Source organism: Meriones unguiculatus, chromosome 8 (genome assembly GCF_030254825.1).
Source record: "Meriones unguiculatus strain TT.TT164.6M chromosome 8, Bangor_MerUng_6.1, whole genome shotgun sequence".
NCBI lineage: Eukaryota > Metazoa > Chordata > Mammalia > Rodentia > Muridae > Meriones > Meriones unguiculatus.
This window is the reverse complement of record NC_083356.1, coordinates 63,794,829-63,816,915: the sequence shown is the minus strand read 5'-3', so window position 1 is coordinate 63,816,915 and position 22,087 is coordinate 63,794,829. Positions and strand designations below refer to the sequence as shown.

Here is a 22,087-nt window from a genome sequence, read left to right as displayed (position 1 = left end):
AGGTGGAGACTTCACACCAGTGTCTTACTTCAGCCTTTGCAGGGAATATTTGGCAAGGTTGGTTTATCTTCAGCCATGGAGTAGGTGGACATCACAGCAACACCAGAGGAAAAACCAGAAGTTCGAAGGATCTCTCCCAGAACTCTCTCTCTCTCTCTCTCTCTCTCTCTCTCTCTCTCTCTCTCTCTGTGTGTGTGTGTGTGTGTGTGTGTGTGTGTGCGTGTGTGTGTATGTGTGTATGCTGACAGAGAGGGAGGGAGAGAGAAATTGATTGAAAGCTCTGGAACAAATAGAAACCTCTTTTAAAATCAACTGGCCCTAGAAGGTTTCTATATGGACTGGCAGCCATTCAGACCATATTGTGAGTTAGTTAAATAGATGCTTTCGATTACACTGTTTCATGAAAGCACAGTTCAACCTCAGCACTGCTGACATTTGGAGCTGGAGGATTCTTTGATGTGAAAACTGTACACTGTCAGATAGTCAACCACTTCTCTGATCCTCACCTACAATAGCCCTCCAGCTTTGGTTGCAATCACTAAGCATGTCTCCAGGTATTGACAAAAGTCACTCACATGAGGGAAACCTCAGCGCCCAATTAAAATCACTGCTGAGGAAAAGAGAGGAGAGTTTGTTTCTTTGTTTAAAATAGTTTCTCTATGTAGCCCTGACTATCCTGAAACTTGCTCTGTAGGCCTCGAACTCAGAGACCCTGAGTGCTGGGATTAAAGGCGTGGGTCACCCACCCACCCACACACACACACACACACACACACACACACACCGGTTAGGAGAAGAAATTTTAAAACAGAATATGTTGAGGTTCTTAGCCTGGTTAAGGCTGGTACCAACATAATTTTCAGAATCCATTTGCATCTCTGATTTCATTTATTCATTTATAGGGTCTCACTATGTAGCCCAGGCAGAGCTTGAATCCGTGGCCATCCTCCTGCCTCAGCCTCCGGAATGTTAAGATTTTAGACGTAAGCCAACATGCTAGACCCAGCAAAACTTGCTGTTGCAGAGGTGAGAGATATTGCAGGGCCTTTAGGCACTTGCCTGCTTTCTCCTCAGCTCTTCCTGCTTCCACAACATGAAATGTTATACAGTGCAGCTATCCTGACAATCACCTCCTCCACTCCTCACAAAAAAAATAAAAATAAAAGAAAATGTTAATGGTAACCAAGTCACAACCACATCAATGCATCGCACCATGCACCACATGTAAGACAGCCATAGACATCCCAAGTGCTTTCATTCAAAACTGTCCCGCTTCTAAATAACTCTGTTGCTGGAGTGGAAGCATGTTTTAAGCACACAGATGGAAGAGGTGCTTTGTCGCTGCTCGAACACTGCTTTGAAGGCTGAGAGCTCCGGCCCAGACATGCAGCCAACCTTCTTCCTCCCCTGCCCTCTGCTCACTTCAGAAGCTACTTTCCCACGCTGCGTCTAAGCGACAGAGACTAAAGAGCCCCTCCTCCCCATTCTCTCTATGCAGCCCCTGTTTCAGCAAGAGAGCGGGACCCCCAGTGTCGCTGAGCGAGAGGACGCGTGCAGGGGAGCCACCCTGGGGTGCAGCCCGCTGCGGGTGGTACGGCTCGCCCGCGTGGGCCCCGCAGCGCCGCGGGCCGCCATCTTGCCTTGAAAGGAGTAAACAAAGCTCTGCTGGGAGCTTGGCTCGGATTTACCGGAGGAGGTGTGCCGGCTCCCAGCGCTGCGCGGCCCACAAGCCTTAACCTCTGTGCAAACTGAACACAACTGTTTGCTTAGTGGCTTTATTGACTCAGTTTCCGCCTCCCAGGCAGGTGGCCTGGCGGCTACTCCGTCATTGTTCCGCCTGGCTTTTCCCCAGCGCCACCACGGCCTCCCTGCCGAGACGGTCTTTCTTTATTTCAGTCCGGGTCCTTGAAGAGTCAGGCTATCAACTGACACAGGTGTAGTATTTCATTTTTAAACAGGCATCGTTCTCTCTGGTCGGTTTTTCAGCTAGCAGTGGGGTTTGTTGCATAACAGGTGCTTTTTCCTGGTTCCTCTTGAAGAACGCGGGGCTGATCTCTGCGAGCTGTGCAGTCTCGGGCTCTAGAGCTTTGTGACCCCAGGGCTTTATTTGTCAGTGGCTTTCAAAGAGGCCAAATGGGTCATTAAGATGAGCCACGGACCACCTCCCACCTCTCATGCAGCCTGGATTAGGCTCAGAGTGGCAGCTTTAAAAAAGAAACACGAAAAAAGATTTTCCTTGTTCATTAGGACAAAATTGTCATTGATTATGTTTACACCCTGAGTATTAGTGCTGTACTTTATCAGAGTGAAGGGAGGGCCAGAAAGGTAGTGTGGCTTGCTCATGGTCCCTTAGTGGCCGCAGGCAGGGCAGGAATTGGAGTCCATCTGGTTCCAAACCCGGTGTTCCTTACCATACCTCAGCTCTCTTGGCCTCATCCAAGTCAGGCAGCAACCAGTGGAGTGGCGGGCACACAGTGTGAAGGTTTGGCGAGTTGAGCGCCTGTCCTCCTTCAGCTGGCAGCTTCTCTGTGGCCAGAACTGCCCTTGAATGAGTCCCTCAAGCTTTCTCGTCAGAGGGTGGAGTTCATGTGCCACCTGATCTGGTGGCAAGTGAAGGAAATTCAGAGCAGCACAGGTGCACACACAGCAACATATACACAGGTACACAGATATGTGCAGACCTGCACTAGGCTATACATACCCATGCTTTTGTACACATGCACACACACATCCATGCAGATATATGTGTGTGTACATATAGAGTCCTAACAGATGCATACTCATGTAGTCACACAAATTTATATCCATATACTTACACTTACATATCCACCCCCAACAAATTCATGCACACACTCATGTACCTATAACATCTTCACACATGTATAGATGCAGTCACATAATTACAAATATCCCACTCAAATCACACATTCATGCTTACACGTTCCTTTACACGGACCCATGCACTTACACAAATAGCCACCTTCCCATTCTATGCTTTCTGAAACTGAGCATGCACTCTGGTGAAAGGTCAGGTAGTCAACACCCAGCATACACGATGGTGAGCTGAAGTGTGCTAGGACTTTAATTGCTCCCGGTATCCATGGACCAGGTGTTTGGCATTGGGGCCTTTTCTTTGAGCACCCTATGGAGGCTTGTACTCTAACTCTGAGTTTGTAACTGTTGCCCTTTGCTTCCATTTCTTCATCTATATTATGTGGCTAATGATGGAACAAATACCATCCTTACAGAGTTAGCAGTATTAAACAGGATGGTATATGTGACACTAAGGGACCAGGTGGAGCACGTGTTCAAAACTATGAGCTACTAATGGCCTGGTTTGGTCCCTGTCATTAGCCAGTCACAGTGGATGCTAACCTCGGTTTGAGACCTTGATGTGGAAATGCCTGCCTCTGAGTGCCTTCTACGTGGGTGGCTGAAGTCCAACACCTGAAGAGGTTTGATGTCCTGTATCCTGCCTGGTGTCAGAGTATCCTCGACCCCCTTGAAGATCTGTGACAAACCCAGTGGCCCTGGTCAGCAGGGGGCCACCACGGCCTGGTGAAAGGCCAGGGTTTGCACTTTATTAACTCTCCCCATAATTATTATAGTGATTCATGTTCTTGTGAAAAACTGTGGGAAACCAATTGGAGAAGGATCCATGCAATGAACAAGATTTTATCTTTATGCTCAGCTTCCAGTGACAGAACCTGAGGTGAATACTATAACCTCTGGCGAAGGTGTTTCCTTTTTACAGTTACTGGAGAAACTGTGAAGGTATGTAAGAGCACTCAGGCCAGCAGCATGCTGCTTCCTTCTGTTTCTCCGTCTGGTCCCTTCTGAGGCCAGTGTCCAGTCCTCCAGTCCTCGTGCCTTCCTGCACGTTCACCTGCTGAGGCCCCTAGGGACTCACTGTGTGGGCACTAATCGGTGATACTGTCTCTTCCTTTTGGCTGTGTGATGGCCTCTGCTTTCATTCCATGAACCCCCCTCTCAGAAAGTCCCCAGGGCAAGCAAACTGCCCTTCCATCCACCTCCCACCCCTGTCAGGTGGGCGCAGCATCAGAAGGGCCCCTGCCCTAGAATCCCAACTATGTCCTTATCAGAACACTCATCTCATCAAAGGCGGGACCAGAAAGAGACTGTTTACAGCCCCCTGAAGTTCCTCTTTAAGAGATTGAAGTGGGGGTAACCATGTGATTCCTTTTACAATTTGTTTTTTGTTTCGTTGACACCAAAGTTTACAAAATAGTTGCTATCTTTTCCTGAGGGATTGCTGGACTGGTGGTATTCACCGAATGACAATATGGGAAAGTGGTAGGAGGGGTGACCTTTATTTTTATATTGATTTGGTCTTCATGCTTCTCTGAATTGATTGACTTAAAAACATGTACCTCCCCCCACTGGTGTTGGGGCTGTAATTCAAAGATCTGTGCATGCTAGGAAAGTATTTTACCACTGACTTACATCCCAGGCCAAAACTATAAAGCCATTTTAAGAAGAATGCTTTTAAAAGCACACTTGGAAGGGGGATGCTGGAGAAATGGCTCAGCAGTTAAGATCACCGGCTGCTTCAGGGGAACCAAGTGCTGTTCCCAGCACCCACGTGGAACATCACAACCACCTGCAACAATCCATCTCTGTGGGCAACCCCCAACACATGCATAAAGTGAAGAGAAATTGTTAAGATGCCCACACAGTCATGCTGCTATGCCTTATCCAAATGCTATAAGGAATAACATGCTTCTTGTCTCCATTTCTGTAAATCTTCCTCAGCAGAACAATGATGCCCACAGACAGGGTCACTCTGAGCCGCTACAAGGTGTGTTTTGAAGATCCTCTAAACAGGATGGCAGCATTCTCCATCTCAGAAGACATACTAAAATATATTATTTGCTCATGAAGCTTTTGCACAATAATCCTCATGAGCTTTGCGTTTTAGGTAATGTTTAAGTTTCAGGCAGGAAAAGACTGTCCAGTGGTTGCAGAGTATTAGTAGTATCCCTGAAGTACCCCAACCCCCTAGACCCACCCTACCGCCACCCCAGCATAGTCATAATCTTGTTAGTTACATGTAGCCAGTCTTTTGCTTTTTTGTGGGTTCTTCTTCCCTGCCACCCACTCTTTATCTCCCCCTGCTCCTGGAAGGTTTCACCCCTTAAGACTAGATAGGAGAGAAACAGGGAGAGAGGGGAGAGAGGAAATAAAAAAAAAATCCCTAAATCTAATTTATTTCCTTTTGTTTCTTCTTTGATCAATGGTTACTAGCAAACTGCAACCAACCTCCCTAACTGACCAACAAACACCGACTGGGGCCCAGCATTTATGTACTTTGTGAAAAGTTCCCAGAATTCCAAACATCACAAAACTGCAGAAATTATCTGAGCTGGCAAAAACCACACTTCTGCTAGAACATGAGGCAAATCATAGTCAGCTGCTGCAGGCAATCTGAATCAGCCCCACATCCCTACACCTGGAATTAAAATGAAAACACATAATGTTTCTGTTTTTTAAGGAAACCAAAATTCCAAAATTGTCACATGCTTACACAGATCCAATCCTTCTTTTATATGGAGCTTCTTTCACGCAAGCTCATGTTTGAGAAAGTTTGTATGGCTGTCTCATGGGAACACACTGTGACTTATTGATCCAGTCTATGGTGGGTGGTACTTTGGGTAATTTAGTTTCCAGCTCTTGTGTGAGTTACAGGGAATACACATATTGTCTTGCAGTGAGGTAACCATGCACAGGAGTGAAAAGGGTGTGCAAACATTTACTTTTACTTACTAGATACCACTAACCTTTTGTCAAAGACCTACTTACATTCCCCTCAGTACTGTATGATAATCTCAATGGGATTGAAATAGAGAATTCCAGGTTTTGCAAGATTTGTGCTGGTCCATAACCCTGGAAGTATTTTCTGAAGAGGATGAAATGCATAGTTTTTATGATGAGTCTGAAGCACCATTCAGCTTTGCCCACATTTTAAGATCAAAGCACCTCATGAAATAGATGAAGGCACACTGTAGTCTTTATTCTCCTAGGACTCTCTGTAAAAAAGGAGTGAGGGAGTGGGGGGAGGAAGCAGGAGGATGGGATTGGAAAGAGAGGAGGGAGGGGCCGGGATCAGGCTGTATAGGCAAGAAAATAAATAAATAAATAAATAAATAAGGGGGAGGGAGCCTCTCAGCCTGCCATTCAGCTCTAGTCAGTTTCCATAGTGGGGAGTGAGTTTCTAATTGGTCTAGCCTGGCTATATACTGTTCTCTAAAGGGGAACAAGACAGAGAGCTGATAATTCCATAGCAATTTAGGGGAAGGTGAAGAAGAACGTGGATAAAGGGCAGTCTGCAAGAGAAGGGGAAGGAAAGTCTGAGCTCCTCGGAGGGATCCATCAGAGTCCAGGGAGCAGTAGGCTTAGGGTTAGCCTTTTTTACCATTTTCTTCGGTGCCAGGCTTATGGCTTTTGTCCTGCAGGTGTTTTAAACCTTTGGCATGGGCAGGGTATGGTACCTCACACCCTAAACCTCAGCACTTAGGAGGCAGAAGCAGGCAGATATCTGTGAATTCTAGCCCAGCCTGGTCAATACAGCAAGTTTCAGTCTAGCCAAAGCTACATAGTGAGACCTGTCTAGAGAAAAAATAAAGATAAAGAAATAAAAGTTGAGCAGGGGAGGTACACATCATCTATGCCCCTCTTATGCCCAGTTCTTCCCCTTCCTGTGTGTGCTGACAGCTTTCACGTGGTAAGGATCTCAGACTCTAGCATTAGATTAGCTATTACTTGGGACACAGCAGGCCTGGGGAAGTATAGCCATGCTGGGAGCAGCCTGCAGCCAATGACAGAAGGAATATCTGTGCTGTCGTGCCTGCTTGTCCAGCCACATGGAGGCACAGTCATACACAACAGTAAGCTGCTCCTCAGGGCACAATACAGAGTTCCCTCTTCCCCATCTTGCTCCCATTCCTTTGCTGATGTTTCTTGCCATTCAACTTCCTTTCAAATCTTTGGAGTAGGTGTGCTACCTGAGTGATGGGCAAGAAGGAAGGGGTCACTGGTAGCCACCAGTCTCATGAAAAGATCAGCACTACGAGGCAGCATCCCAAAATGTCTGTCTTTAAACACTCACTCTTATGTCCTTCTCACCCCTCCCACCTTACTCTCACCTCTGGACCTTCCAGCATCACAGTGGCGGGTCCTAATGAATGTGTCCAGAGTGGCGATTCCTTCCTGAGTAGTCTAAAGAGACTGTGTGCAGTTGCAGACATCGCCTGCCCTCCTCACAGCACGTGCTCATGATAGCTCTCGGCTGCTCCGATGGCCTCCCTTGTGACTCCATCCCCTACATGGAATTGTGAGATGTCTACAGCTAGTGTCTTAGGAGATGATGCAGCTCATCCCTGAAGCACATAGCCCCAGGGATAATGTCAAGAATGGGGCCTAGCCTCTGAGTGCACTCTCTTAAACGCAAGTCGAAGGGTGGCCTGCTTTTGCTCAGAGGTTTCACGAGCTCCTCCTCGCTGCTAGTCAGGACTTCACAGTCCTGGCTCTTTGTTACTATCCACACCAGCATCCCATCGCTGTCTGGGGTCCCCAACATGCTGCACTTCTCTTTTTTCCAGCTGCAGAAGGGACAGAAATCACCCAGCTGAGCCCATTTGATCCTCAGACTTCTGGGAGATCAATAAACATTGCATTTGTCTTAAGTTGCTAAGTTTTGTGGCACTTAATCACTCACCAATACAAAACCAAAACAAACGTCATCACTTTTTGACCAAAACTTCTTGTCCCAGGCTATCTAGGCTTGTGACAGCCTCAGGTTCTGTGTGTCTGTCCATTGTCATAAACATCTGTCAACCTTGCTTCATTTGAACCTGAGCTCCTCAGCATCAGGTTCTAGACACTGTGACAATTCAACTTTCTGAGCAAATAATAAACTGAAAGAAAACTAGAAATGGGTGTTCTCTTATGTTACTCAAGGCCGGGGTGACTCCCCTCAGTCATTCCTAACGCCATATTGGTGGGAAGGGAACTCCAATGGCCTTGTAACTTGCCCAGGATCACAGACCCCACCATCTCCTTGTACACTTTCTGATATTTTTTTTTTAATGATTTGTTTCATTTTCAACTGTTTATGTGTGAGTATTTGTATATGGGGATGTGTACACAGTGGAGTTGCAGTGGGCTCTAAGTTGCTTGAATTGGGTTCTGGGGTCAAAACTTGGAGTCCTCTGCAAGAGCAGTAAGCCCTCTTAAATGCTGAGCCGTCTCTTGAACCTCTTTTCATACTTTCTTTCCTTTGGCTTTCATCTTCTCTCCCATCCTGTAGGATAAGAGTTACTGTGGAGTTTTATTCATGTATATGTCTTTTATTTTAAAGCTCATTTATTTGTTTGTCTGTTTATTATGTGTGTGTTTGCCACAGCACACGTGTGCAAGTCAGAAGACAATTTGTTGGGCTCGGTTCTCGTTCCACCATGTGGGTCTGAGTGATCACACTCAGTCTTCTGGCTGAGCTAGCACTTTTACTCTGAAACCATATTGCTGACTCACAGTATGTTGTCTTTCAAGGATAGCTCTTTTGAAATAGGACTCTGAATATTCAAATCTTAGTGTAAGAAATACTTGAAAATGCTATTTTACTTTTCAGTAAGAGAATCTCAATCTTGAAGAGTGACTTGCAGTCTCACGTTGAGAAATTTTACCACAATAAGGGGCTCTGGAATGTTGGAATGTGGCTTCCATGGGAAATTGGCCATACTGACTTGAATGATGGATTGCCAAGTGTGAGGTGTGCTGAGAGTGAACCCAGACTGCAAGCATCACAACTATAGAGGGAATCGATCTATTTCACAATGATGTCCTCATTCTTTGGCACAGGGACTAGCATAGAGGCTTAATAAATATATATTGTCTGGGTGAATGGCATGCCTTTATGAGCTATTAGGTATCTTGTCTATGCCCTTCTACTTCTTACAGGAAATATCATGATAAGTGAAGAAAGAAAAACTGGAACAAAGAAGTTGTTGATGTCCGGAAGGTAAAAAGTTTCTGTCAAGTTTAATGTGCAAGTAAATTCTACAACAAATACGTTATTGAATAAATACAGTTATCAGAGTAAATTCTTTTTTAAGTTTTTTATTGATTCTTTGTGAATTTCACATCATGTACCTCAATCCCACTTATCTCATCTTCCCATCCCTCCAGATCTGCCTTCTGCCCTTGCAACCTTCTCCACCTCCAAAAGAAAACAAAACAGCAACAAATCTTGCCATGAAAGCTGTGTGTGTCACACAGTACAGCCCTTGGCCAACAGCTTTACCTGAAAATACTTTTTTCACTGAGTCATTGCTCTGGTTGGAGGCCTCTGGATCCTCACTGGGACTCCTCTCACTGGGACTCCTCTCACATATCCTGCTGTTACCATGTGTCACAGCAATCCTACAGCTTTGCATGTGCGGGATTGGCCCCTTCACACACTCCAGCAGACCGTAGATGGGGTAGATGTTGGGGTGGCCAACTCAAAGCCATGCATCTGGGCCTGGGTGGCAGCGAGCTGGCCAGCCTGCTAGCTTTCCTGCACCCGTGCTGACAGGCCAGCTCTCCCGCTTTGCCCCGGAGAGAGGCATCAGAACGAATTCTTATTGCTCTTTGGGAATTTCACTTAAAGGTAACTATAAAGGTGAAAAAGTAAAAGTTTGTTTGTTTGTTTGTTTGTTTTTGGTTTTTCGTGACAGGGTTTCTCTGTGTAGCCGTGGCTGTCCTGGACTCAACTTTGTTGACCAGGCTGGCCTCAAACTCATAGAGATCCACCTGCCTCTGCCTCTCAGAGTGTTGGGATCATAGGTTTGCACCACTGAGCCCAGCTGCAAAAGGTTTTTGTTTTTGCTTTTAATGCATCTTTTCTTTAGATGTTTTAGAAAACAATAAGTGAAGGTGAATACAATTAAAATTAATCTAAAAAGAACAAAACCTGTCACTGATTGACCAAAGAGAGACAGTGTGAGGCCTCATTCTTGATCCTTGCATTTTGTTAAATATTCTCCTGTTATTTTTACTTTGAATGCTGAGCATGTGTTCTCTCTTCGAGCTATACTCCCAGCCTTGTTGTCATTTTTCACAGATGAATCATACCACTGTGCCCCACTCGGTGAGGGTGCTGGTAGTTTTTGCTTTTGCACTTGGTTTTTGTGTTTGGGATCAAAGCCTTGTTCATAAACATATGCTCCAACCCCGAGCTGTACCTTCCCACATCACGTGTTTAGCCACATCTCCAATGTTAGATGTTTAAACAATTTTCAATTTTCATTTACAATTTTATTTTTATTATTTTTGAGACAGTGTCCCATTATGTAGCCTAGCTAGCCCAGAACTTACCATGTAAACCTAGACTAGGCTGGCCTTGGTCTGGTAGCATACCCTCTTGACACTGCCTCCAGGACCCTATTTTTTTTCTTTCATGATGTCTACTTTTAGGAACATACTTAAGTTGTTTATTCTGGATTTATTTTTTTGGATTCTTTTTTACTATTATTGTGGCTTCTTAACATTTTTATTTACTTTGGGGGTGGGGTGTTGAGGTAGGGTGCTGCTTATGTAGGCCTGGCTCGCCTAGATCTGAACGTATAGTTGAGGCTGACCTTGCATTTTCAGCAACCCTCCTCTGCCTCCTGAAACCTAGGATTAGAAGTGTATACCACCGTCCAGTATATTAAATGTTATTTCTTAATTTTTAAAGTATTTCTTTAATTTTTATTTTATGTGTATTCATGTTTTGCCTGCACATAGCTTGTGTGAAGGTGTTAGATTTTCTGGAACTAGAGTTACAGAGAGTTGTGGGCTGCCATGTAGATGCTGCGAATCGCTGAGTCATCTCTCCATCCCCACAATTATTATTTTCTTTTCTACAGAGAAACCCTTTCTTGGGAATGGAGGGGCAGTAGAAGGAAATGCATTGCAGAGACCACTTGGTGAACAGGTATTGCCAGCAAGTCATGACAGTTGACAGTTTAGTGCCTCTACTAAAGAGCTTGATAAGTTCATGCCTGATCCATGCCTAGCTATACTTTTAAGTTGTCTTTTAGTCCGTTTGTTCTGGTATCAAAAAGATTGTCCTATAGATGCTATAACATTATCCACTATGGCAGATCTTGTCTTGTTTCTGACTCTCTGACACCTTAAGAGTTCTGGTCCTAGGCCATACTTTGTAGCTGCCATTGCAGGTAATGTCAGTGGTTCCTGGGGATATAATCCTAACAGTCACTTTGACTCAACTTATCACAGCCACAGGTATGAGACACCAAGACCCCATTCAGAATGGTGTTGTGGACTCTGGCTGCTAGAAAGCAGGCGGTAGGTGAGTCCCTGTGGTTTCTGACACACTTGACATCAGTGTTCCCTTTCTTCCTTCCTACCTTCCTTCCTTCCTTTGTTGTTGTTTTTGTTTTCTTGAGTCAGGCATCAACTTTCCTACTGAAACCTCTGTTCTGAACCTTACTCAGTCTGAGAAAATTCATTGATTCCATGTCTTAACAATCCAGTGCTGAAAGCCCAGTCTGCCTCCATCCTAGATAAGCATCTCCTCACCACCCATGGGGAACCTTAGGCCTGAAGAGAACAGCACACGCAGAGAAGACCAAAGAGTAGCTGCCACCTGAGGGGAAGAAGATAGTGAGTGTGGTCTGACGGCTCTGTCAGAAGGCCTGCTGCTACGGTCGCATATGGCTTGTCTCCCAAAGGTTTTGTGTTGGCAGCTTGGCACCTAGTGTAGAACAGGAAATGATGAAACCACTTAAGAGATAGGGCCAAAGGGAGGTCACTGGAGGGAAATGAGTTCTCATGAGAGCCAGTTGTTATGAGTAGATCCAAACACTTAATCGCTTCCTTTTCGGTAGTATTCTCTTCCTCTCTCATAAACCCATACTTAACTGCCATGAAGTTCTTAGCAGGGCTGAACTGAGCTGATTCCAGTGCTGTGCCTCTAGAGCTGTGAGCTAAATAAACTTTTTTTTACACAATTAGCCTGCCTTCAGTATTCATTAGTTGTAGAAGACAGCTAGACTCCTTCTAGGCATGGCTAGTATCCATGCAGGAGACCCTGAGCATATCATTACCATCAGAGTAAAGAGGAGGCTGGATAAAGTGACCTCCCATTAGTGAACAAGAGTGGGCCTGTGGGAACTTGAAAGGAAAGCCCAGCCTTTTCACCTTGTTTATTTTGGAAAAGGGACCCTTAGTTTTTAAGAAATCTGCTGGAATCAACGCCCTGGGCTTAGTCTCAGTTGTGCGAGACACCTGATAGCTATACACATGGTATGGTAATTCCTTGATCTTAGCATACTCATTCTTTGTGAGTAAGTAGGCAGAGAGGAAAGGGCGTGGGGGCAGGCAACACGGAGAGAGGTTTCGTCACACTTCCTCACTGTAGAAGTCAGATCATTTAATCCGAGGAATCTCAGATAATCAAATAAATGTGTTAATGATGGGAAATGGAGAGATTGAGCCAGATATTAGGTCACCCTCTCCCCTCTGAGGCCATTGTTTCCACCTCCTCACTGATGAAGGAGAAAAGGCAGGTATTTACATGCTACCCAGAATTGGGGGTGTATGGCTGGGAAGCCTGACTGAAAATGCTACTCAGAAAACTCAGCAGAAAGGCAGCGAGGAAACAAGCAGCCAGAATCCACCAAGTCAGAAGAAAATCAAGGAGCCAGCCTGGAGGGCTGTAGGCAGGTAAGGTGCCACCTGAGGTCATCTTCTGTGCTTTTGGCTCTCTTTGGAATGTACCTGGTCATTAGGAAACTTCTGGATGAGCCAGGAGGTGGTGGCACGTGACTTTAATCTCAGTGCTTGGAAGCCAGAGACAGGTGAATCTCTGAGTTTCAGGCCAGCGTGGTCTACAAAGCAAGTTCCAAGCCAGCCAGGCTACATGGAGAAAACTTGTCTTGAAAAACAATCAAACAAGCAAGCAAGCAAGCAAACTACCAGATGATGGATGGCGTTGGTGCCCATGATGGGAACTCAGTGCTGCCACCTTCCCACGTCTTCCAAATGTGTTTCCTCCTTCAGCCCTCACAGCAGCCCCTTGAGGAAATCGATATTATTATCACTGTTTTACAGAAGGACACTAAAACTAGAGTTGGAGCTACCTACTCAGGGGTTTGTGGTTCCTTTCAGGACTCAACTCAGAGTGTTCACGCTCAGATCCACACTCTCGCCTAAAGCTGTACCCATGGTAAGCAGGGAGTATTTAATGAGTTGCTTGAGCAACTCAAATCACAGTTAAACACAAGCCATCAGTTATAATAACAATAATTGTTAAATATTGATAGATACATATTACTGTTGTTGGGCCAGATGGCTCATGGACAAAGGCACTTGCTGCATAAGCCTGATAGCCCTAGCTGGGTCCCCAGGAAAGAATGAATGCCACAAAGTTGTCCCCTAATCTCCATACATGCCCTGTGGCCCACATGCCCACACACATTATGCACACACACAATAATGTTAAAAATCGATAATAGATATTACAACTATCCATTACTGTAACATCTCAATATCTGTTATTATTTTAAATATGTGTGTGTGAGCAAAATAAACCCTTTCCTTCTCAAGTTGCTTCTCGTGGTGTTTCATCAGCAATAGTGACCCTAAGACAAGGCCCTTTCCAAAAGAGAAATGTTTGGCACATAGCAAGATCCCAGTGATGTGGATCTCTCAGTAGTTTCACCTCTAGTCTGCACTGGGGCTTGAAGTATTTATTGTGCACCAGCAGTAATCCCTCAGGGAGAGGTCGTAAACTTTACCTTCCACCCAGTAGAGATGATTGTTTAAACTTCTCCAAAACTGGTATGTTTGGGAGTCAACATTTATTTTTGTACCATTTACCATGCTGCCAAGGGTGGTGGTGCTATTCCCACTGAGGGCTCCTCTCTGGGAACAATGTTGGCTGCTCCTCAGAGCTTGTGTCATATATGGTTCCGGATTAAGAAAATACCAGTTTTCCTATACAAATGAGTGTGGGGTTCCCCAAGGGGTTTGCAATTTCCCCTCTAATCTTTGTATAATGTGTTGTCCTTTGGCATTTGAGGAAGATTTCTTTGGCATTGTTATCTTGGTTTAGCATTAGCTATTTTGTTTTGTTCTCTCTGCGAGCTTCCTTTTAGAAAATATAACATTTTAACTGATTATTTGAGAATGCCATACAATATTTTTTTGATGATATTCATCCCTTGCTCTTTCTTCTAACTCCTCCTGGATTCATCCCTTACCCCTACCTCCTCTAGCCCCTATGTCCTCTATATTTATTTATTTAAAAAATAACTCACCAAGTCCAATTTGTGCTTCCCATATACTCATGGGTGTGGAGCCACACCAGTAAAGAAAATGGATTCTCCCTCTCCCAGAAGACATCACTGTCAGTAGGTCCTCAGGTGCGGATGGAGGATCATGAACCCCTTCCTCCTCCCTGCTGGAATATCGGCTAACTTGGTCTTGTGCCATGGCTACTGTCAGTTTAGGAATGCGTCGGCCTTCTTATCCAGAAGACACTGTTTCCGCTTGGTCCTGCCCAGCCTCTCGCTCTGAGACTCCTTCTGCCCTTCCCCCATTATGGACCCTGAGACTTGGCCAAGGGAGAGTAATATAGATATCTCACATGTGACTGAACATTTCATAGATACTTTGACCACTATCCACTGCTCAAAGAAACTTTTTTGATGAGTTCTGAGAGCTGCACTATCTATGGAGAAAGAGGGCAGTTTGATACTATATCTGTTTTTAAAAAAAGAAAACCCATTCCTAGTTTGTAGGATATATAAAATCAGACATTTAGCCAGATTTGGGCCTTGGAATAAATGATTTAAGTTTTTTTCCTTTTCCAGAGTCTCATGATGTTTCAGAACTGGAACTGTAGGGTGGCGCGTTATTAATATCTGGCAAGTGTAGCCACATGTGTGCCACAAAACAAATACGAGTCCAGAGAGCTGAGGTGAGTTCTCTCCATGTGTGAGCGTGCTTGCTGAGCTCCACCCTGCAGCAAAATGAGGTAACTTTAAGAGATGTAAATTAACTATGGATGCAGCATTTTAAAATTTTCATATTGTAAGAACACATCATGAGCACTTCATCTAAATGAGCGTATCAGCTGCGCACTTCTGTCAAACAAGCTTTTATAGAATGGTGGAAGCCAAATTAAAGCTGCTTAAATTGATTTAGCATAAGGCACAGATGCCTGACATTGGTCATGTTTAAATAAAAGAAAATTTAAAAAACATACTGAATAATTTTATCTTGAGATTTTTCTTGGCTGGATTGTATTAATGTTTTATAAGAGAATGATCACTTGGACAGAAGAAACAGTGAGGTGTTAGAAACAATGTTTCCAGTAAACTGTGCTGGGTATTTACATGAGAATAACCATGTAAAAGAGACCCTTATCTCCAACCATATACACAAACCACCTCAAAATAGATTAAGGACTTAATTAAGGACTCAAGACTACAAAACTGCTTCATAACATTAGAATGAGAAACAATTTTTAAAAGCACCCCAAAATTCAGGCAACAAAAGCAAAAATTGACAAATGAAATTTCATCAATCTAAAATGTTCAACACATCAAAGGAAAAAATAAAAACAGAAGGGAGAGAGACAGTTTGCAGAGTGGGAGAGAATATTTGTTTTCTCATTTTACACCAGAATATCACTGTCACTGTGTTTTGTAAATTTGTGTAACCAATAGTTACTTTAAAACAAAATTAATAAAGGAACAAAATAATCACACATAAAGGAACTTTTCTACTTATCTTTATTGGGAAACTGGTAAAATTGAGCTGGACATGGTTCCACACACCGTTAATCCCAGCACTTGGGAGGCAGGTGGATCTGTGAGTTCAAGGCCAGCCTGTTCTACAGAGTGAGTTCTGGGACATACGGGGCTATACATAGAAACCCTGGCTCAAAAACAAACAAACAAACAAACAAACAAAAAAGACTGGCAAAATTAAAAATAATAACAATAAATTGAGAAACACCCTAGACAAGTTAGGCATAGTACATGCCATCGCTGCCCTTCAAAAGACTTTGCTAGGTATTAGCAATAAAAAAAAAAAAAAATACTGACTCCACAGTAAATACCTCAAGCAGAATAAGCTATACAGGTTCTCTTTCAAAAATCCATCAGTTACCATCCAAATAGGTTAATCAGACAGCAAAACAGACCATTGAGACAAACAAAATCCCTACTTCCCCTTATGTAAATTAAGAATGAGTTGGATATGGTGGTGCACACCTTTGATCCCAGCACTTGGGGAGAAGAGGCAGGAGGAGCTCTGAGTTTGAGGGCCTTGTTTACAACTGAGTCTCTTGTCTCAAAAACAAAACAAAACAGAAGCAAAATAAAAACAGAGTAGTGTTTGGAGGGTGTGAGATCCGGGGTTGCAGTGTGGAAATGGGGACATCAGCGGCTTTACGTGGTCAGGGCTCTGCCTTGGGGACAGCATGCTTTACATGGTCAATGCTCGGCCTTGGGGACAGCATGCTTTACATGGTCAATGCTCGGCCTTTTATTTTGCAGATCAGGAAGATAGAAAATAAAAGTTGGGGACAAGAAGGAGTTTCATTAAAAAACAGCCATTCAAGCAAGTTTGGAGACAGGAGTGGGAAAAGGACAAGTTGGCCCAGAAAAGATTGCCCAGCAGTTCCCACCTGGAGCATGCTTGCTGTTTCCAGAATCAAATCCTCACACAGCCTCGGCCATTTTCCAGCTTTCAAGAAAGTCTGTCTGTGCGTTAGCAGCCAGCTCTGTCTAGAGAGAGACTCTATGAGTGACAAGATACCTATGTGGCTTTTCTGGAGGGCTGCTTTTTCCCAGGGCATCCTGTGACCTTGCCTGCTCTCAGCATGGCTTCTCCAGCCTCTCTGCACTCACTGGAAAGCAGAGGGGCCTCCAGCTCTAGGAACCAGATGTGCAGCAAGGTCTCAGCCTGCATGGTGGTGACATCATAACCTGGCAGGTTCTTGTGACTCAGGAATTCATCAAAATACTGTGAAGCTCCCAGCCAGGAGGCCAAGATCCACCCAGCATGTGGAAACCTGACCTTACAAGTTCCTAGCCACTTCCCTTGCTTGGACCTTTTCAAGAGCTTACAGTTTTGCCACGCAAAAGGAGTCTGGCTTACCAAGGACAGAGGAAGAAATAAGTGTCTCCATTTCCCTTTAGGACTCAGGCCCTTAGACTAATGAGTGATCTCTGTCCTCCCTGTTTCCTTAGCTACACTCACCATACAGTCAACACCCAGAAAGAACAGTGTGTGAAATGATGATGTGCACAGATTTTATATGAAAGAAGTTTATTGGATGGAGATGAAGAGAGAAAGAGAAGGAGAGAGTGAGACATGATAGTGAGATAGGAGGGTGGTGCCCCCACAGAGGGAGGGGAGAGAGGGAGAGAGTAAGAGGGCAAAAGAGAGAACAAAGTGGCAGGTTGGTCCTTTTATGGATCAACTTAACCACGCCTGCCAAGTGCCACTACCCGGCAGGCGACACATGACCTCATAGGTTACTAGGCAACCCAGAATCAAGCTGCCTAAATACTAACAGTGGGTACCCCACATCCCTTAGCACAAAACTCCAAAGTCTGGGCTTTCTCTCTTTCTTCTCAGCAGGCGCCACTCTCCTAGGCTTTCAGTGTCATCCTCCTTTCCCTATTCATTTTAGGTCTCAGTATCTGTGGTTATATGTGATTACTCTCATTATTTTTATTCTTACCATCTATAAGTGCAAGTACCATTCCTGGAATCCATGGGATGGAGAACAAGATGAGAAATTTTCATGTCCTTGTATTTCTGGTCTAGAAAGAGGCCAGGAGCAGTGGCGGGAGTACCACCTTATGTGTAGGCACTAGGAAGACACAATGACAAGGCGGCCTGTGGGACACGGGAGGGAGCCAGCTGTACACTCAACAGGGTTAATATCTGTTCTAGGATATATAAAGAACTTTGAACAGTAAACATCTAAACCCCAAATCAGTCAATCAACGAATGGGCTAATGAACCAAATCTGTATTTCTTCTTGCAAGAAGAAATATAAGTGCCCAATAAGCATTGAAAAGGTGTTCAACATCCTTACGCACCAGGGAAATACTAAATAAAATTACTTTAAGACCCCATATTACCCACATGATCTAGCTTGTACTGTTTGGGTACCTACCAAAGTCCTACCCAAAGTCCTACCACTGAGATGCCTGAACATTCATATTTAGAGCTACACTCTTATTAGACAAGAAACAGAACCAGCCCTAGTGTACATCAACAAACGAATGGACAAAAAAAAAAAATGCTGTGGCTGAGATGGTTCAGAGTAAAGGTACTTATTATCAAGCCAATGAGCTGAGTTGCACTTCTTGGACTCACATGGTAGAAGGAGAAAGTCCTGTAAGTTGTCTTTTGCCTTCTACACATGCACTGCGGTATGTGCGCACGCACACACACACAGACACACACACACACACACACACAAATAAATAAATGTAATTAGGAAATAAGTGTACATTGACATAATGGAACTTTATGCAGCTATGAAGAGAAATTAACTCATGACATTTGCAGGAAAACAGCTGCAGCTGGAAATCATGTTAAACAAAGTAGGCCAGACAAATAATATAGATCTTCTCTAAATGCAGATACTATATTTAAAAATCATGGATGTGTGTAAATATAATATATATACATTTATATGTGTGTTTGTGTAAATCACAAAACTGGAAAAGGAAGCATGAAAGAAAAGGAAGCCATCTTAAGGGAGGTGTGAAACAAAAGACAGCGAAATAAGCTACGGCACCGGCATGAACAGGGTGCAAACACATACACATAAATTGAAAATAAATAAGATCTTTAAAAAAAAAAGTTGGAGGGGAGAACCAATGAAGGGAAAAAGGGGTTTGAAACAGACAGAGAGGCTTGAAGAGGGCCTAGGAGGTAGCAGTGGGGGAGGGGAACAAATTAGAATAAAGTATTATGACCCCTAAGTGTAATGATGCCATGATGAACACATTGCTTTGTACACTAAACTATAAAATTAATTCTAAAAGGGAAGGACATTTGCTCATTCACTTTTCTTAGAGACCCTGCTAATGCCAGGCTGAGGACTCGATGGGGAACATAATGGAAGAATCCTCTCACCCACCTTATTTCCGAGAAAACAACAGACAAATGACTCACATCTTGTGCAAATGTAAAGCAGGAAGCCCAGTGGAGTGAGGGTCACAGCAGCTTCGGGGGGAATTGTTTTGAAGCATCTGCCGAAAGGAACAGGGTGGGGCGGCCCAGCCAATGCCCTGGATTTCTCTGCCATATGCACTGGGGTTCACGGGACCTGAACACCCTTCATGATGCGGATTTGGGTACCTGACTTTTTCCTTTTGTGGTGTCCCAAGAACCCCCACAGACAACTCTAGATCCTCCGCTGGCCAATCCCAAGGCCTCAGTTTGACTCAGCACAATTGCACCTAGTAGTTAACATCTCATAGGGAGGACGTCAACTGCCTTGGCCTTGCTCATAGCTTAGCACAGGCCTCGCCTATCATAGCTGTGCCTATTTGGGTATGTGGCTATGTAGGTCACGAAATGAGAAAGGGGACTTGGGAGGCAGAGGCAGGCAGATTTCTGAGTTCAAGGCTAGCCTTTTCTACAGTGTGAGTTCCAGGACAGCCAAGGCTACAGAGAGAAAACCTATCTAGGAAGAAGCAAGCAAACAAACAAAAACCCAATAAACTAGACTGGGAACCATAAGAGGGAAGGAAAGTGCATAGCAAGAAATTTAATACAAGGAGTTCATTAATGGTGCATTGGTTTCTTGCCTGACTGGATGTCTGTGGGAGGGTGTCAGATCCTTTGGAACAATTTTGAACTGCCATGTGGGTGCTGGGAAATGGACCCAGGTCCCCTGGAAGAGCAGCCCATACTCATAACCACTGAGCCATCTCTCCAGCCCCCTCATTAAGTGTTTCTTTATTTATCTATTTGTGAGTGTACTTGTCTACATGAGCTAGAGGTTAGCATAGGGATCTTCCTCAATTATTTTCCATTTATTATTTGGTTTAATTTTCTTTAGACTAACTCATTTGTTGCATATGTGTGTCTATGTCATAGCACATATGGAAGTCAGAGGACAACATTCAGGAGTTGTCCTCTTTCCACCATGTTGGTCCCAGGGATCCAACTCAGGATGTCGGGCTTGATAGCACTCTCCAGCTCATTCCCACCTTAGCTTGTGTCTGTTAGTGAATCTGGTTTGCTCTTTTGGACAGCCTGGCTGGCTAGTGAGCCCCAGAAATCCTGGCCCTGCCTCCCTTCAGCACCATGCCTACCTGTTTTACAGGGAACCTGGGGAATCAAACTTGAGTCCTGTGTTTGCCTATGGTGGAAGCATCTTCCCAGCCCTCCGGTTTTTGATAATTAACTCTTCCCCTGTGGGTGGGACTCTCTCTCTTTTTTTTTTTTTCCAAATTCCTAAAGGGTACTTACTGCTATGGGGCTAATTAGCCAGCAGCAGAGGGCCAGTGTTTAACTTAGGCTGAACCCTCCACAGCCATGCTTTCTTCCTTTGGCTTCTCTAGCCAAACTGGAAAACTGACCCGAAGGAATGTTTGTAACAATAGAACACTCAGGCAGCCAGCAGGTGCATGAAGTGTGACAGCTCACGGGGAGCTGGCAGGGAGTTGGGGGGAGTACTGCAGAGGGGCTGAGCGGACTGAGAGTCCTGGTGACAAATCCTCTTGCCTTTTCATTTCTCACTTGCCAGACAGGCCAGCCCCACAAGAACATGAAGTTCCTGCTGATGTCCTCGCAGGGGGTCTCTGGGCAAAGCCACTTCCTTGTCTCCCAGGGAAGGAAGAGCCACAGGGCCAGAGCACTGCCCCTGCTGACCTCCCTGGCAGCTGGAGGGGAATCCTCATTAAGATAATTTTGGGAGCATTTACAAAAATGAAGTTCAGGGTCAGTGCTCAGTGTGGTTCCTAGTAAAACCTTTGGCACTTTCAGGAGGAAAGCCAGGCACCCAGACAACATCCACAGAGGAGGCCAGGCAAAGCAGGCCTAGTCCAGGGCTAGCCACAGCCTCCTCAGAGAACCCAGGCAGGTCCACTCACACTTCACTACTGCTCCTCACCAGAATGCCTCCAGTGGGAAAAGACTGCGCACCTGGCTGTGCCCAAAACATGAATCGGAAGCCTAATTCATTTTTTTCAGTGAGGTAGGTGATCTGTGTGTGTTTTTGTGTGTGTATGCATGTATTCTTTGTATACACACACACACACACACATATTTGATTTTTTTCAAGTCAGGGTTTCTCTGTGTAGCTCTGGCTGTCCCAAAGCTCACTATGTAGACCAGGCTGGCCTCAAACTCAAAATCCACCTGCTTTTGCCTCTGCCACTCAAATACTGGGATTAAAGGTGGGCTTGGCCACCACCCAGCTCCAGGATCTCTTTTCTTATCATAAAGTTGCTATGTCTTTTCAAGTCTAAAATATATAGTAATACTGGGCATGGTGGCACATGGTTTTGTCCCAGGCTTTGGGAAGTAGAGGCAAGTGGGTCTCTGTGAGTTTGAGGGACCCTGCCTCAAAACAAACAAACAAAAAGCAAAACAGAACAAAAAAAACAAAGCAAAAAAGGAAGGAAAGAAATACATTAATGCATGGTTCTTTTGGTAACCAGTGTCGTTGGCTTGAACTGGTTTATACGTAAGCAACATCCTAACAGAACTAGGAAGCTGGGACACTCCTCTCCTTTGGATTGGCTGCCATTGTGGTTGACTTTTGTTTTAGGAAGAGGGTTACTCCCCGAATTAAATTCACACTACCAGATTGCACACCTCTGGGAAGGCAGTGTCTTCAAACATCCCCTTTCCTTTGCTCCTTTTCTATCAGGCTAACCATTTAGAGTGTGACCTTGTTTCCCTCCCAGGGGAGCTGCCGAGTCCTTCAGTTCCCCCAGAGATCCTCTGGGCAGCACCTGCCTCCCTTTATCAGGGGATGCCACAGCATCTAATCTGGGGGGAGAATGTGAATGTGCTATAAAGCATTCTATTT

At 44.7% G+C, this 22,087-nt stretch overlaps 1 long non-coding RNA gene across 1 annotated transcript; it reads left to right on the top strand.

The window, feature by feature from the left end:
- Positions 1 to 1,474: 1,474 nt before the first annotated feature.
- LOC132655841 (uncharacterized) lies at positions 1,475 to 5,220 on the top strand. The gene is made up of 2 exons (XR_009593727.1): positions 1,475 to 1,934; positions 3,355 to 5,220. It is a non-coding gene; the product is annotated as an uncharacterized LOC132655841 (long non-coding RNA).
- The last annotated feature ends 16,867 nt before the right edge of the window (positions 5,221 to 22,087 follow it).